Source organism: Loxodonta africana, chromosome 15, assembly GCF_030014295.1.
Source record: "Loxodonta africana isolate mLoxAfr1 chromosome 15, mLoxAfr1.hap2, whole genome shotgun sequence".
In the NCBI taxonomy this organism is placed as follows: Eukaryota; Metazoa; Chordata; class Mammalia; order Proboscidea; family Elephantidae; genus Loxodonta; species Loxodonta africana.
In genome coordinates, this window is record NC_087356.1 from 86,440,395 (window position 1) to 86,457,490 (window position 17,096).

The 17,096-nt window shown below is 41.7% G+C and overlaps 1 long non-coding RNA gene across 1 annotated transcript; it reads left to right on the forward strand.

Moving 5' to 3' along the window:
• Positions 1–1,002: 1,002 nt before the first annotated feature.
• LOC135227846 (uncharacterized) lies at positions 1,003–11,472 on the forward strand. The gene is made up of 3 exons (XR_010318032.1): positions 1,003–1,192; positions 5,387–5,549; positions 8,170–11,472. It is a non-coding gene; the product is annotated as an uncharacterized LOC135227846 (long non-coding RNA).
• Positions 11,473–17,096: the final 5,624 nt, after the last annotated feature.

Here is a 17,096-nt window from a genome sequence, read left to right on the forward strand (position 1 = left end):
TATAGAGCACCAATCACCTGTTGAAACTTAAGTATCTGTCTTCCACACTTGAGTGTGAACGTTTTAGGACATTTTAAGCCTCATTCAGGGTCCAGCACAGGGGAGGACATGCTGCAAGCACTCAGTAGATATTTGTTGGGCAGTCCATGAATATGGAAGGGATTTGTAAGCTGCAAAGTGCCACCCATGCCCCTAGTTATAGCAATTCTGATCATTATTACTCCACCTGTGAAGAATACAAATCCTCCACTGATGGATGCCAGGGCAGGACCTATGCAGCAGACTTCGTTGGGACCCTTATTTAGTGTTGATTCCTAAGGCCAGATCAGAAAAAATTCCAATCTCAGGCCTTCTTCAGGCCATGGAGCCCAGGTTTGGGAGGTGGCTAATAATGGTGACAATCCCACCAGCTCTCGTGAGGAATGCTAGGTGTACCAGAAATAGTAATGGAAGCGACCCTGGACATGCCCCTTCTGAGCAACTTCCAAGCTATGCTTTAGGGAAGTGGAATCTTGCCATTTTGTGAGTTTCACTCCTTAGAGTGCAGTTGGCATGTAGGATTCTCTTTTTGAAAGAAATTTTCCTCTTTTATGAGAGAACACCAGTGGAATGTCAAGAAGCAAAGGGCAGAGTTAGTACCCCTTTAACAGTCCTTTCAGAGGGGGCTCAGCCTCTCAGATGGCACCACCCTCTCACCAAAGGTTACCCAAACTGCTGGGGGGTTCCCAGCAGCCTCTTCTCCCCACCTCCCCAGCCCTCACCATCTGCCACAGCGGAGCCCACGTAGCTCTCAGCCCCTTTTGGCTCTGAGGCCTCCAGGTGCCCAGAGCGAAGGCGAAGCCCAGCTGCAGCCACCTCCCTGGCCGAAGGATCCCCTCTGCATCCCCTGGGGATCTGTCAGCCCCTGCAGGCCCCAGAGCCTCAAGCCTTTCCGGTTCCGCTTTCCTTTCTCTCCGCCCGCTGACCGCGAAGCCTGTGATCCATAGCAGAGCGGAGCGCGGAGTGGCGCACTCTAGGCGGTTCTGGTGCAGCCAGAGCCCGCACCGCAGCGCGCCACCCCGCGAACTCCCGGACCATGGCATGGCTGTCAAGCGAACCGGCCGCCGTGGCCCACCGCTCAGCCGCCTACCAGGACTCTGGGCAGCAGCGCTGCTCCAGCTCGGTCTGCAGCGTTCCTCAGTGCCCCCGAATGGTGAGTGGCCAGGAGGCGCGGGGCCTTGAGTGGCGCCTGGGGTCCCGGTGGGAAGGCGAAGCTCCCTGAGGCTGCTCCTTCAGAAGGCACGGGCAAGCAGAGAGCCTGGGAGGGAATGAGGCAAACAGCCCTCCTGCGACCCAGCATCCCACTCCGGACCCTTCAAGTCCCCTCTTGCCGGTGCTCTGGCACTCTCCCTATGCCTCTGAACCCTCCCTTTAGCTCCAGGTGCAATGGAAGGGAGCCTGTGGTTAGTCCTTCAGCCCCTCCGCTAGCTTTCCCAAGATCTCTATGAAAATTCTTTAAAATGAAGTCGCCTCTAGGGTGCCCTTGAACCCATTCTGCAGAGATTTAATTTTCCACCATCTCTCATTTCTCAACGTCTAATAAATACCGTGTTTTCAGAAGGCAAGACCAGTGTTTTGAAGACTCCTCCCAATATTTTGACTTGGTTCAGGAAGATCTGAAAGATGAGTGGGAATAAACTAGGCAAAGAGGGGCGGACAGCGTGCCCTGGGCAGAGGAAATAGCACTTGCAAAGGCCCTGTGAGTGGCAGGGAGAATGGGAAACAGGGTATCAGATAGAGTCGCTGGAGCCATGAGTGCAAGTTGAGGATGTTGTGCCAGATGAGGCTGGAGAAAGAGGTATGGGCTAGTTTATTGCAAAATCTCAGAGAATCGACCCACTTTTGTTGTTCGAAGCTGCACTAAGCTTTTAAAACTTTCCTTAAATTAGTGTGATCACAGCCCTGCCGTCAAGTCCGTTCCGAAGAGCTAATTCAGATGTGTTTTGATTTTGAAACAAAACCCACTTGACTTGGTGCAGCAGGATCTGAAAGAAGAAAACTTAAAGGCCAGCAGTTCTCACACCCATGAGAGGTTTCCAGTAAGTCCAAGCTTGGGACAAATCAGATTGATGAAGGAGAAAAACTCTCAGCTGATTTAGGGTACTTTGTAATGATATATTATAAAATGTCTTTCCTATTTAGCAGTGTTGGGAAAAACTAGAAGACAGGGCAAAAAGAAAAGTGGTGGTTTGGGGAAAGGGGAAGACCAAGAGAAAAAAGACCTCCAGATACTATCTTAGAATTTTTAGTGCTCTTTGTCTTTAATACCACTTAAAGGGCTCCTTGCTTCTGATCAAGGATGAATGTCTTATTGCTGCTAAAGACCACTGTTAAATCTTTATTTTTAAGTTGAGATATAATTCATATAACATAAAATTCACTATTTTGGAGTGTCCAGTTCTGTTGCTTTTACTCTATTCACTGTGTTGGGCAACCATCACCACTATCTGATTTCAGAACATCCTGGAAGAGAGGGAAAAAAAAAAAAAAAACTAATACCAGTCAGCCCACTATTAATTCTTTATGGTAGTATTGTTTTTTTCTGCTTGATTGACACTGAGATATGAAAATTAAGCTAATTTTAAAGAAGGTAAGTAGAATAAATAGGCGCCCTATTAACTTTTGAATTATGTGTACTGTTGCACCAATTTTCATTCCTTTTAAAGAAATATCCATGCAGTCCAGGTTTTCAAGTTTCACCCCATTATAACTGCTTAAGCAGGATGGCAGATGGATAGGGATCAATATTTTGTGTGTATTTGACTTGATGTTGGTCATAGAAAATTATAGGCAGAAATATCATTGGATAAAAAGAAAGTAACAACAGCAGCAGGACACATGTTTTCTTGTTTTGTCAGGAATGCTTCCTTTCCTCCCTTCTTCCTTTCCTAGTAGAGAATTATAGTTACACTTCCTTTTAGGAAACTCCGTTTGCTGAGCTCAACTTTAATAATACATTTATCAGAATTTATAAGTATATTATGAATTTATAAGTATGTTATGAAAGGTTTCTTTTCTTAAGGAAATGAACGCTTAAATACCACCACTTCCCAGATTGAGTGAGTTGTGTAGATTTAGGGGAAAAGGCTACAGTGATGGGAGGAGGAATAAGAAAGTTTCACCCACACCGATGCGTTACAGGTATTTGAAAACATAGAATTAGAGAGGAATTATACGGTTGCTATGTGTTTTTTTTATGAGTTAGAATCGACTCGAAAGCAAAGGTTTTTTTTTAAGTTTTTTAAAAAAGGTGATGAGAAAAAATTCAAATGAAAACATTTAGTTTACCTTTGACTGATTAGATATGCATCTCATACTGCTGTACTTTTAAAATACCTTCGAAGCTGAAAAATCCTTACATTAACTGAACGCAAATGTACTTTGTGGATTGTGATCATAGGAAAAGGTTCATTAACTTAACAGGTATTTATTAAGTAGCTCCCATATTCCAGTCACTGCCCTTGCTGTTGAGGATAAAATGGCGAGGAGTCGCAGGTCCCTGCTATCAGTGAACTTCAAATCCAATGGGGAGAGAACCCTTATGCAAAGAATCATGTGGATGAATGGACACCTGGAACCTGGGGTTGAAAAGGAAAGGGGAAGACTGCTGACACAATGAGGGGGTTACAACCAATGTCACAAAACAATTTGTGTGTAAATTTTTGAATAGGAAATTGATTTGTGGTGTAAACTTTCACCTGAAACACAATAAAATTAAGAAGAAAAAAAAGCTGTCGTTATAAAAAAAATAGTCAGGGAAAGATAATCATTTTAATGGGAAAAAAGTAGATTATACAACAATGTGTATGACTAACCCCCGATTTAAAAAATACAATACACTGTAGTGTGATATGTATTTGCATAGAAGATTGGAAGCAGGTTAGAGTATGAGCCTTAGTTACCTCAGGTGGTGGGATTTAGCGTGGTTTTATTTTTTAAATTCTTCTGTTATGGGTAGTTTAAAACATGTCTTCAGTTATCAAAAGATCAAAAATAATCAAAAGAATACTTGTGTAGCCAGTTTTTTAAATAAAGAAAATCCATTGAGATGGTTTCCAGCTCAACAGTTCTCCACCTGTGTTATTGGCAAGGTGAAGGGCGTCAAGGTGACCAGGTTAGGAGGGTCCAGGCCAAAGGGAGAGGAGAGGAGGCCACGCCCAAGAGTCAGGGGCTGGGTGGCCCAAAGGGTACCGCCCGTACAGGTCATATGTTCTATGACTGCCAGTGGCTACCAGAGAACCCAAGTTAGGGAAGGGTGGGGCGCCTGTCTGTCATCACCAGGACAACAGGCCTCTCTGAGGCTCTGTGACTGTGCCTGCGCTAGCGGCTCTTAAGCCTAGGTGAGCCTGGGGCCCTCGCCGGCAAGATGGCCCTGCTTTCTCCACGAGGGCCAGGTTCTGTACAGCCGACTTCAGGGTCGGGGGGGCAGCACTGGGGTGGCAGGGGGCAGGCCCACAACCTGGGGAGCTGCGGGACAGGGCTGGGCCGGGCTGCGCTGGGCGGGCCTGGGGAGGGCTCCCTGGGGCACCTGGAGTGTCCTTCCCTGGGGCGACCACGACCCTGGGTGTCTGTTTGGATGCTGCATCACAGCCTGCGCCTCCACCCAGTGGGCGCCTGGACAGCGTGATGCTGACCATTTGGCCCGGCGAGCCTGAGAAACCACCCAGGGAGGGTGTGGTCTAAGAAATAAATATATGAGACTATATTTCAATATATGCATTCATATTACACTCCGTGCCAGTTTAGAGGCTTCTAGTCTTGTTTCTACGCAATCACGTATGTAATATAATATGTAATATGCGTTTATCTCAAATTCATCATTTTGACAGGCTTTTTAGCATGTAGAAGCTCAAATTTGTAATTTTGGAGATTCCCCTTCTGTATTTGAAAATGAGGTCATTAAGCTGGAGGATTTTCCGTAGTGCACCATCCTCACTAAGGGATTTATTTAACCCGTAGTTAAGACATTGTAAACATCTTAAGAAATTATTACTTCTGTTTAAGAAACTTGAGGGTGAGTGGGCATACCGCCTGACTCCTATTAAACTCGTTTGAAAGACCTGACTTGTAGACTCACCTGCCTTTTTGAATAGGTGCCAACTAAAATAGACAGGGTTCACGGAATTGCCAGCCAAAGGTATGGTGTCTCCAGAGGCCTCCAGGTGGTATAAAAGAAGAGCGGAGCCGGACACTCCGCTTGGGGTACTCCCCTGACATGGAATATTTGAGGGTACCTGTGTGGGAGGGAGCAACGAGGGTGGGGAGCGGGGTGGGTAGGTAATAGAACTATGCGTGATTTTAAGAAACAGTTTTTTTACAATCAGTATTTTTTTTTTTTTTTTTGCAGTAAGTCAGCGGAGTCATACTTCTTATCTGCAGGAGTTAGCGGAAGTGCTGACAATTGAGAATGTGGAGTGTTCCCAAGTGCCAGATGGCCTTTTGGAGAGAAAACTTTATTTTGGAGCACTTACTGGCCCTGTCTTTTCTAAATTAAGGGTGGTGAGATGATGGTAAGAAAAAGTGGATGGTCTGTGAACACTGATGCTGGAAAAGCAACTCCCAAGTTAGCCGTTTGTTGATTGCAGGAAAAAAAAAAACCTCAAATGACAGCAGTGCTTTTATTTATCTCTTTTTTTGTGTGTATGCTTCTTTTTAATTCTGAGATTTTTTAAGGGACGGATTAATGGGGCCACCAAGAGTTTTCAGAGAGTGAATTTTACAAAAATCTAAGTGTTTTAAATATTGCAGTGATTTACTTATATATGCCATATATGAGAAAAGTCCTTAGAGTTATAGCGAGAACAAAGAAAGAATATCCAGTAATTAAATTTTCACGGTTGTCTAAATTCTCGTATTTCTCCTCTTGTCTATTTTTCTTTTTTTCTCCTTCATCCAACCCTTCCATCTTGATCCACCAAACCAAACTCCTTGCCACTGAGTTGATTCCAACTCATAGCAACCCTTAGGACAGAGTAGATCTTCCCCACAGGGTTTCCAAGAAGTGGTTAGTGGATTCGAAGTGCTGACCTTTTGGTTAGCAGCTGAGCTCTGAGCCACTGTGCCAGGGCTCCTCTTGACCCACAGTCCTCCCTAATTCACCACTGTGTTAGAAGTAGGTTTTGCTATTCTGAAATAAGAACATTTTACTGTACTTTCATGCTAGTGGTTGCTTTTGGTGTGTCTTTAAGTGCTAAACAGTTAACTCATGGAAGTATTTGAATTGATAAGATGATGCCTAGGCTCCAAGGGAGATGGAGTGGATGGTATAGGAGAAGGGCATGCAGAGGCTGCCTGTAAAGTCCCCAGAACTCTATTGGAGATCATAACATACGTCAGTAATCACTTGAATCTAAACGTAGAACTTCAGCAGTTGATGTAAATGACTTTGCACATGAATTTTGGAACTCAGCTATATCTCAATGGAAATTTCTTCAGTTAAGCCATTTGTTTGTATTGCTTCTATAATAAGAAAAGCTAATATTTATTGTGTACATTCTGTGTGTGAGACCTTTTTCTAAGTGTCTTGTGTGTTTTATTTAATCTGCACAACAACCTTATGAGTGAGATCCATTTTAGAAATGAGGAAACTGAGGCACAGAGAGGGAAAGTAACTTGCCCAGATCAATCAGATGATAAAATTGAGCTAGAATTCAAACCAGGCAGTTTGTTTCAAAATTTGCTCATGTAATCACTGTACATGATAGTAGGGAGCCCTTGTGGCTTAGTAGTTAAAGTGCTTGGCTGTTAACTGAAAGGTCAGCAGTTCAAAGCCACCAGCCTCTCTGTGGGAGACAGATGTGGCAGTCTGCTTCAGTAAAGATTTTCAGTCTTGGAAACCCCATAGGGCAGTTCTACTCTGTCCTGTAGGGTCACTATGAGTTCGAATTGACTCGACTGCAGTGGGTTTGGGTATATAATAGTAATGTACAGTGTATTATGTATGGTGGATTGACACAGTGGCTGCAACAATGAGCTCAAGCATAACAATGATTGTGAGGATGGCGCAGGACCGGGCAGTGTTCCGTTCTGTTGTGCACATAGGGTCGCTATGAGTTCTAACCAACTTGACGGCACCTAACAACAACCTAACAACATAGCTCTGTATAAAAAAACCCCACTGCTTATATATCTATATCTATTTATCTATATCTACATATATATACACACACATATACATAATACAAATGTGCATATAAAAAATTATTTATTTATTTATTTTTTGAGTGTATAAATAAGTGTATGAGTATATAAATATATACCCAGTGCTGTCGAAGTCGATTCCGACTCATAGCGACCCTATAGGACAGAGTAGAACTGCACCATAGAGTTTCCAAGGAGTGCCTGGCGGATTTGAACTGCCGACCCTTTGGTTAGCAGCCATAGCACTTAACCACTACACCACCAGAGTTTCCGTATAAATATATAAACGTATATATATAAATACCCATATAAATGTATATAAAATATACACAAATATAAATATACATAGAAATACACATATCACAAATATATATACAGAAATATATATATAAATATGTATATCCGTGTGAGTGCATCTGTATCAGTGCGAGTGCATCTGTGTTTGTGAGTGCATATGCGTCTGTGTGAGTGCATCTTCGTATGTGTGAGTGCATCTGTATCTATATATATCAATGTATAAATATTGGGAAATTAGTCTTCCTCCTTATTTGGCGTTTAACGTCTTTTTGCGCTCTGATGAATGCTTGTATGTTATTGTTCCGGGTACTGAACTAGATGTGCAGAACAGAGTAGGCACACCTAGCCCTCTCTTTCTGCCTTGTCCCTTCCCTCTTTCACAAAGATGAAATGAAAAGGAATTAATGAAGACAGGTTATTAGAATCAGGGCTTATACTCAGGGCTATAGTAGTATTGGGAGTTTCTCCTGTCACTTCAGCTCCTGTTCAGGAATTGTCACCTGCTTTTTGTGAATCACAAAGACCAGTGCTGTATATGAAGCTATTCAGATTTGGAGTATGAAGCAGTGATTTAGAAAAAAAAAAAAGAAACTTTTATTTTCAGAGAGTTTTCTAATAATTGTTTACATTTATTTTAGTTATACTAAAACTGTTACAAAAATGCATCAAAGAATTGTTTAAATTTTAATTCAGAGGCGGGGTCAAGATGGCTGACTAGGTAGAAGCTACCTCGGATCCCTCTTGCAACAAAGACTCGGAAAAACAAGTAAATCGACCACATATATGGCAATCTACAAACCCTGACTATCAAACACAGATCTAAAGACTTGACCTGAGTGACAGAGACTGAGAACGAACAACCACGGGGAAGCGACTGTTTTCGGAGCTTGGAGCCAGGGTCCCAGTCAGGAAACCTTGGCGCTGGGCTTTGGACTGGGCGCAGGGGAGCTGAGCACGGCATCCTGTGACGGCACAAACACGGGACGCAGCCCTACCCACCAGAATTGACTTCGGGGGAAGCCCAGCCAGTGCAGGCAGGCAGCGCAATGCAGCGCCGCGGCGACAGGAGAAGTCACCGCGAGGCAGCGACTGGTTCTGGAGCAGGGAGTGCGGAGTCCCAGCCGGGGAACCTTGGCGTGGGGCTTTGGACTGGGAGCGGAGGAACTAACCATGGCTTCTGAAACAGCGCAAGCACGGGACACGGCCTGACCCTTGGGTGCAGTCTCTACCCAGCCAGTGCACACAGTGGTCGCGCCCCTCGGGAATCTCAGATAAAACAGTCATCCCAAGCAAGATAAGTAACTTTGGCTATATTCTGGGGTGCTACTCTCTCCTATTTATCTGTACCCTCCCCTCCCCTTCCCAGGCGGCTTCATTAACATTGGAATTTCCTGAGCCAGATAGCGAACTACCCTGCCATTTTTCTTTCTTTTCTTTTGTTCTTTTCCTAACCCATTCTCCTGGCCTGAGAGAAGCAGCTACAAAAAACCCAGGGACCAAAAATTCTTCCCTAATTGGACTAAAAACAGAGAACCAGCTCCAGCCAAGCGTATGTGATCCACAGTCTTGGGCTTTCATCCCTACAGGGAGCAAGGTGGCTATTATAATGGAAAGGCATTTCTGATAGGGATCTGACTGTAATTGTTTTAGCAGATTACTGGAAAGACAAGTTTCCCAGGTCTGATACCTCTGCATATTCAACAGAGCCCTCACTGATCCACAACAGGGAGACAACACAAAAAAGAAAATTACAGACCTATATCCTTCATGAACATAGATGCAAAATCCTAAACAAAATTCTAGCCAATAGAATTCAACAACATATCAAAAAAATAATCCACCACGACCAAGTGGGATTTATACCAGGTATGCAAGGCTGTTTTAATATTAGAAAAACCATTAATGTGATCCACCATATAAATAAAACAAAAGACAAAAACCACATGATCTTATCAATTGATGCAGAAAAGGCATTTGACAAAGTCCAACACCCATTCATGATAAAACTCTCAGCAAAATAGGAATTGAAGGAAAATTCCTCAACGTAATAAAGGGCATCTATACAAAGCCAACAGCCAACATCACCCTAAATGGAGAGAGTCTGAAAGCATTTCCCTTGAGAAGGGGAACCAGACAAGGATGCCCTTTATCACCGCTCTTATTCAACATTGTGCTAGAGGTCCTAGCCAGAGCAATTAGGCTAGACGAAGAAATAAAGGGCATCCGGATTGGCAAGGAGGAAGTAAAATTATCTCTATTTGCAGATGACATGATCTTATACACAGAAAACCCTAAGGAATCCTCCAGAAAACTACTGAAACTAATAGAAGAGTTTGGCAGAGTCTCAGGTTATAAGATAAACATACAAAAATCACTTGGATCACCAAATCAATACCATTCACAGTAGCCCCCAAGAAGATAAAATACTTAGGAATAAATCTTACCAAAGATGTAAAAGACCTATACAAAGAAAACTACAAAGTACTAGTGCCAGAAACTAAAAAGGACCTAGTTAAGTGGAAAAACATACCTTGCTCATGGATAGGAAGACTTAACATAGTAAAAATGTCTATTCTACCAAAAGCCATCTATACATACAATGCACTTCCGATCCAAATTCCAATGACATTTTTTAATGTGATGGAGAAATAAATCACCAACTTCATATGGAAGGGAAAGAAGCCCCAGATAAGCAAAGCATTACTGAAAAAGAAGAAGAAAGTGGGAGGCCTCACTCTACCTGATTTTAGAACGTATTATAAAGCCACAGTAGTCAAAACAGCCTGGTACTGGTACTGGTACAACAATAGGCACATAGACCAATGGAACAGAATTGAGAACCCAGATATAAATCTATCCACGTACGAGCAGCTGATATTTGACAAAGGCCCAGTGTCAGTTAATTGGGGAAAAGATAGTGTTTTTAACAAATGGTGCTGGCATAACTGGATATCCAGTTGCAAAAAAATGAAACAGGACCCATATCTCACACCATGCAGAAAAAACTAACTCCAAATGGATCAAAGACCTAAACATAAAGACTAAAACGATAAAGATCATGGAAGTAAAAACAGGGACAATGTTAGGAGCCCTAATACAAGGCATAAACAGAATACAAAATATTACCGAAAATGACGAAGAGAAACCAGATAACTGGGAGCTCCTAAAAATCAAACACCTATGCTCATCTAAAGACTTCATCAAAAGAGTAAAAAGACCACCTACAGATTGGGAAAGAATTTTCAGCTATGACATCTCCGACCAGTGCCTGATCTCTAAAATCTATATGATTCTGTTAAAACTCAACCACAAAAAGACAAACGACCCAATCAAGAAGTGGACAAAGGATATGAACACGCACATCACAAAAGAAGATATTCAGGCAGCTAACAGATACATGAGAAAATGCTCTCGATCATTAGCCATTAGAGAAATGCAAATTAAAACTACGATGAGATTTCCATCTCACTCCAACAAGGTTGGCATTAATCCAAAAAACACAAAATAATAAATGTTGGAGAGGCTGCGGAGAGATTGGAACTCTTATACACTGCTGGTGGGAATGTAAAACGGTACAACCACTTTGGAAATCTATCTGGTGTTTTCTTAAAAAGTTAGAAATTGAACTACCATACAACCCAGAAATCCCACTCCTCGGAATATACCCTAGAGAAATAAGAGCCTTCACACGAACAGATACATGCACACCCATGTTTATTGCAGCTCTGTTTACAATAGCAAAAAGCTGGAAGCAACCAAGGTGTCCATCAACGGATGAATGGTTAAATAAATCATGGTATATTCACACAATGGAATACTATGCATTGATAAAGAACAGTGACGAATCTGTGAAACATTTCATAACATGGAGGAACCTGGAAGGCATTATGCTGAGTGAAATTAGTCTGAGGCAAAAGGACAAATATTGTATAAGACCACTATTATAAGATCTTGAGAAATAGTACAAACTGAGAAGAACACACACTTTTGTGGTTACGAGGGGGGGAGAGAGGGAGGGTGGGAGAGGGTTATTTACTGATTAGTTAGTAGATAAGAACTACTTTAGGTGAAGAGAAGCACAATATTCAATACAGGGAAGTTCAGCTCAACTGGACTGGACCAAAAGCAAAGATGTTTCCGGGATAAACTGAATGCTTCAAAGGTCAGCGGAGCAAGGGTGGGGGTCTGTAGACTATGGCTTAAGGGGACTTCTAAGTCAATTGGCAAAACAATACTATTATGAAAACATTCTGCATCCCACTTTGAAATGTGGCATCTGGGGTCTTAAATGCTAACAAGCGGCCATCGAAGATGCATCAATGGGTCTCAATCCACCTGGATCAAAGGAGAATGATGAACTCCAAGGTCACACAATAACTATGAGCCCAAGAGATAGAAAGGGCCACATGAACCAGAGACTTACATCATCCTGAGACCAGAAGAACTTGATGGTGCCCAGCCACAACCAATGACTGCCCTGACAGGGAGCACAACAGAGAACCCCTGAGGGAGCAGGAGATCAGTGGGATGCAGACCCCAAATTCCCATAAAAGACCAGACTGAATGGCCTGACTGACACTAGAGGAATCCTGGCAGTCATGGTCCCCAAACCTTCTGTTGGCCCAGGGCAGGAACCATTCCCGAAGACAACTCATCAGACATGGAAGGGACTGGACAATGGGTTGGAGAGAGATGCTGATGAAGAGTGAGCTACTTGTATCAGGTGGACACTTGAGGCTGTGTTGGCATCTCCTGTCTGGAGGGGAGATGGGAGGGTAGAGAAAGTTAGAAACTGGCAAAATTGCCACGAAAGGAGAGACTGGAAGGGCTGATTCTTTAGGGGGAGAGTAAGTGGGAGTATGGAGTAAGGTGTATTATATAGGCTTATATGTGACAGACTGACTTGATTTGTAAATGTTCACTTAAAGCTCAATAAAAATTATTAAAAAAATTTTAATTCATATGGGTGAAAATGTACATTAAACTATCTATTACATGTCATCATCAAGTTTTTAGTAGTGTGTAATACTTTAGTTTAAAATCAGATTTATTTATTTTTCATGTTAAAGAACATCATACAATTTTCCGACATTAATTCATTGGGATTTTCATCCTATTTTGCTCTTTTATCTTTGTGTGTGGTTAGGACTTCTCATAGGTGTTGGGAAGAACAAGATGGGGGAAAACTTTAGAGTAAGATATTTCATTCTTTTTGAAATTAAGATGATTTTCTTCATCAAAGGTTTATAGACAGTTTTGGTCTTTTTGCATCACATGGTGTAATTACGAAGGCTTAGATGATATCTGTGTTAAAAGAGCATTAAAATAATTTTTTTCTGTATATTAATTTTCCCACTCTTGAAAATACTGAAGTTCAGTTTGTATGTACTGGGGTGGTGGTTGTAATATTTAATAATTGTAACAATAGCTCTCTTTCATAGAGCCCTTCCTCTGTGCCCGTTTCTGTACTTACCACTTCACGTTTATTTAATCCTTCCAAAATCTGTATGTGATTGATATTATTATATCCTTTTAACTGACCCAGTTTAATGACACAAATTTTCCAAGATACCGTAGTTGGTAAGTAACAGAGTCAGGATCTGAGCCCAAACAATCTGTTTTCAAAGTTAGATCTTTTATACCATGGCTTCTTTCTGAACTAAAGATTGTGCCCAGTGCCTGGATGACTGGACAACTCCACGATGAAGAGTCTCAATGTCTGATCAGCTGAGTCAGTGAACTCTTCCTTATTTTATGGCAAATTCTCTGTTATGTTGTCTAGTGGCATCCTACAGGATTTACATGGTTCTTTTTCAGCGCAGCCAACCAAAGCTAAGGTATGGATATGGATCAGCTATCACAGCTGCCTTCCCTGCCCTTGCACCAACACTTTGTGTCCTACCTGTGCCCAGTTGACCGTCTGCTTCAGGCACTGCCACTTCCAGCATTGGATGGAAAGCTGGAGAGGCTATGAAAGAGATGGGGCTGGAGCAAGGAGGTCTAGGGAAGTCATTGGGAAAGTTTTTATGGAGTCAGAATCAAGGCTCTAAAGCAGGTTTTCCAGTTCTCAGTGCTGCCCAATAATTGCATCATTCCATTGATTAGTCTATTCTTTAGTATTCTATCCAACAAATGTTTATTGAGTGCTGCTATGTACCTGGCACTGTTCTAGGCAGTGGGTATCCAGCAGTGAATGAAAAACGGCAAGACTCTGCCCTCATGGAACATACATCGTATTGTCAGGAAGACAGATAATAAATAAACAGACAAATAAAATGGTGAAATGTGCTTTGGAGAAAAACATGAAGCTGCATAAGAGGAAAGGGAATTCTAGGAGAGGGTGAGAAGGTAGATGGGGGAAGGAAGGACTGCTTTTAATGTAGGTTGGAAGGGAAGGTGTCTATGACAAGGTGACATTTGAGTTGACCACAAGCCGTGGGAATGGCTGAAGGAAGACCATTTCAGGAGAGGGCACAAGTACAAAGGTCCTGAGGCAAGGGCATGCCTGAGGTGTTAGAGAAACAGTAAGGAAACCAGTGAGGTTGTAATGGAGCAAGGGGGGAATGCAGTAGGAGGTGAGACCAAAGTAGTAATGGAAGCCAGATCATGTAGGAATTGTTAGCCACTTAAAGGACTTTGACTTTTCCTTTGAGAGAAAAGGCAGGGTTTAAGTAGAAGAGTGACATAATATGACTTATGTTCCATACAAGCATTCCCTTCCCCACACTTTACCTCTGCATGAACATTAACAAAATTTTACATCCAAAAGAATACAGTTCCTTTTACCTATACATCATGCTTGGCTTTCAACAGAAAATTACAAGGCATACTATAAAGCAAAAAACAATCTGAAGAGAAAGGGCAGGTATCACAAGCAGACTCAGATAATGCCAGAGGTGTTAGAATTATCAGACTGGGGATTTCAAATAACTATGATTAATATGTTAAGGGCTCTAATGGAAAAAGTGGACAACATGCAAGAATAGATGAGTAGTCTAACCAAAAAAATTGTGAACAATAAGGAAATGTGAGAAATCAAAATTTGCAGCAGAAATGAATAAGGCATTTGATGCACCTACTGGAAATAGCTGAGGGAAGAATCAGTGAGCTTGAAGATATTTCAGTAGGAACTTCTCAAACTGAAAGTCAAAGAGAAAAAAAAGATTGGAGGAAAAAAAGGACTATCCAAGATCTGTGGGGCAATCACAAAACATGTAACATATGCATAATGGGAATACCAAGAGGAGAAGAGAGAAAGGAACAGAAGAAAGACTTGAAGCAGTAAGGACTGAGAATTTTCCAAAATTTTTGACAGACACCAAACTACAAATCTGGTAGGCCCAGAAAATACTAAGCAAGATAAATTCAAAACCTAAACCCTTTGCTGTCAGGCCGATTCCGACTCATAGCGACAAAGCAAGATGTATACGAAAAAATCTACACCCAGGCATATCATATTCAAATTGCAGAAAGTCAAACAAAAAGAGATAGTAACACCTCTTCCTTTTTAATTGTTAGAACACATAGACAAATCAGTAAGGATATAAAAAATTTGAATAGCATTATCAACCAAATTAACCTAATTGCCATTTATGGAAATAATACACTTAACCATTGCAGAGTCTAATTCTTTGCAAGTATACATGCAACATTCATAAACTAGACCGTATAACCCAAATTCTAACTCATGGTGACCCCATGTGTTACAGTAGAACTGTTTCATAGGGTTTTCTTGGCTCTAATCTTTGTGGAAGCAGATTGCCAGGCCCTTATTCTGTGGTGCCACTGGGTAGGTTTGAACCACCAACCTTTAGGTTAGTAGGCAAAAGCAAACCACTTGTGCCATCTAAGGACTTTAGATACCCATTGCTATTGAGTCAGTTTTGACTCATAGCGACCCTAGTACTGGGTATAAGTGCCTCATAGGGTTTCCAAGGCTGTAGTCTTATGGAAGAAGACTGCCACATCTTTCTCCTACAAAGTGGCTGGTGCATTCGGACCTCTAAGCTTTCGGTTAGTGGCCGAGTGCTTAACCATTGTACCACCAGGGGACCTTAAGTACCTTATACTGTTGAGTCGATTCTGATTCATAGTGACTCCATTGGATAGAGTAGAACTGCCCCATGAAGTTTCCATGGAGCCACTGGTGAATTCAAACTGCTGACCTTTTGGTTAGCAGCCACATCCCTTAACCACTATGCCACTGCCCCAAAACAGCTTTCAATACATTTAGGAGGATCGGCATAGTAGAGTATGTTATCTGACCACAATGCTATGAAATTAGAAACCAATAACAATAAAATATCTATAAATTTTCCAAATAGTAGAAAATTAAGAAGTGTACTTCTAAATAATTCTTGGTTCCGAGAAGAAATCTCAAAGGAAATTAGAAAATTCTCTTTTTAGTATAATAATATGTTTCTAGTGAAGGCTTACATAGCAGTTTAGGTTCTCATTCAACAATTTCTGCACAGATTGTTCAGTGACATTGGGTACATTCTTCATGATTCGTGAACATTCTCAATATTTCTGTTGTGGTTGTTCCACTTTCATTAATCTAGTTGCCCTGCCTCCTTGCGTTCTTACCTTGGTTTTAAAGTAATTGTTGACTATTTGGTCTCATAAAGATGATTTTTTATAGGATCACAGTAGTCATGGGTGGTATTCTTTATTTTAGGAGCCTATCTATTATTTAGCTAAAAGATAACCTCAGGGTCTAGTTTCAGTTCAAGGTTTAAAGAGTATCTCAGAACAGTAGTCCTCCAGTCTCAACCAGTCGAGTAAGTCTGGTTTTTGTTTATTTTTTATGAATTTGAGGTTCTGTTCCACATTTTTGTCCCATACTATCAGGGTCCATCTACTGTGGCCCTGATCAGAATGGTCGGAGGTGGTAGCCAGGCACCATCTAGTTTTTTTTTGGTGTCAAAGTAGATGAGGTCATGGCTCATGTAGACTATTTGTCCTGTAGACTAGTTTCTTCTTTGAGCCTTTGGTTTCCTTCTTTCTTTTATTCTGGAGGAGTAGAGACCAATAGTTGTATCCTAGATAGGCAAATGCAAGCTTCCAATAATCTAATTCTCCAGACCCTTACATTCTCATCTTTGTTTTAAAGTAATTGTTTACCATTTGCTCTCATACAGGTGATTTTTTTAAAGGGGCACATTGCTTATGAGAGGTATTCATTATTTTGTGAGCCAATCTGTTATTTAGCTACTGGGATTAGTTTCAGCTCAAAGTTCAAAGAGTATCTCAAAGCAGTGATTTCAGGGAGTCCTCAAGTGTGAACCAGTCCAGTAAGCCCCCCTCTTTTTCTGTATTTGATGAAAAAAATATATTTTTTACTTAATTTTTATTTTGCTTTAAGAGAAAGTTTACAAATCAAGTCAGTCTCTCTCATAAAAACTTACATACACCTTGCTACCAAAACCAAACCCACTGCCGTTGAGTAGATTCTGACTCATAGGGACCCTATAGGGCAAAGTCGAACTGCCCAATAGAGTTTCCAAGGAGCACCTAGGTGGATTCGACCCGCTGTCCTTTTGGTTAGCAGCTCTAGCACTTAACCACTACTCTACCAGGGTTTCCTATACACCTTGCTAAAAAAAAAAAAATACCCTCAA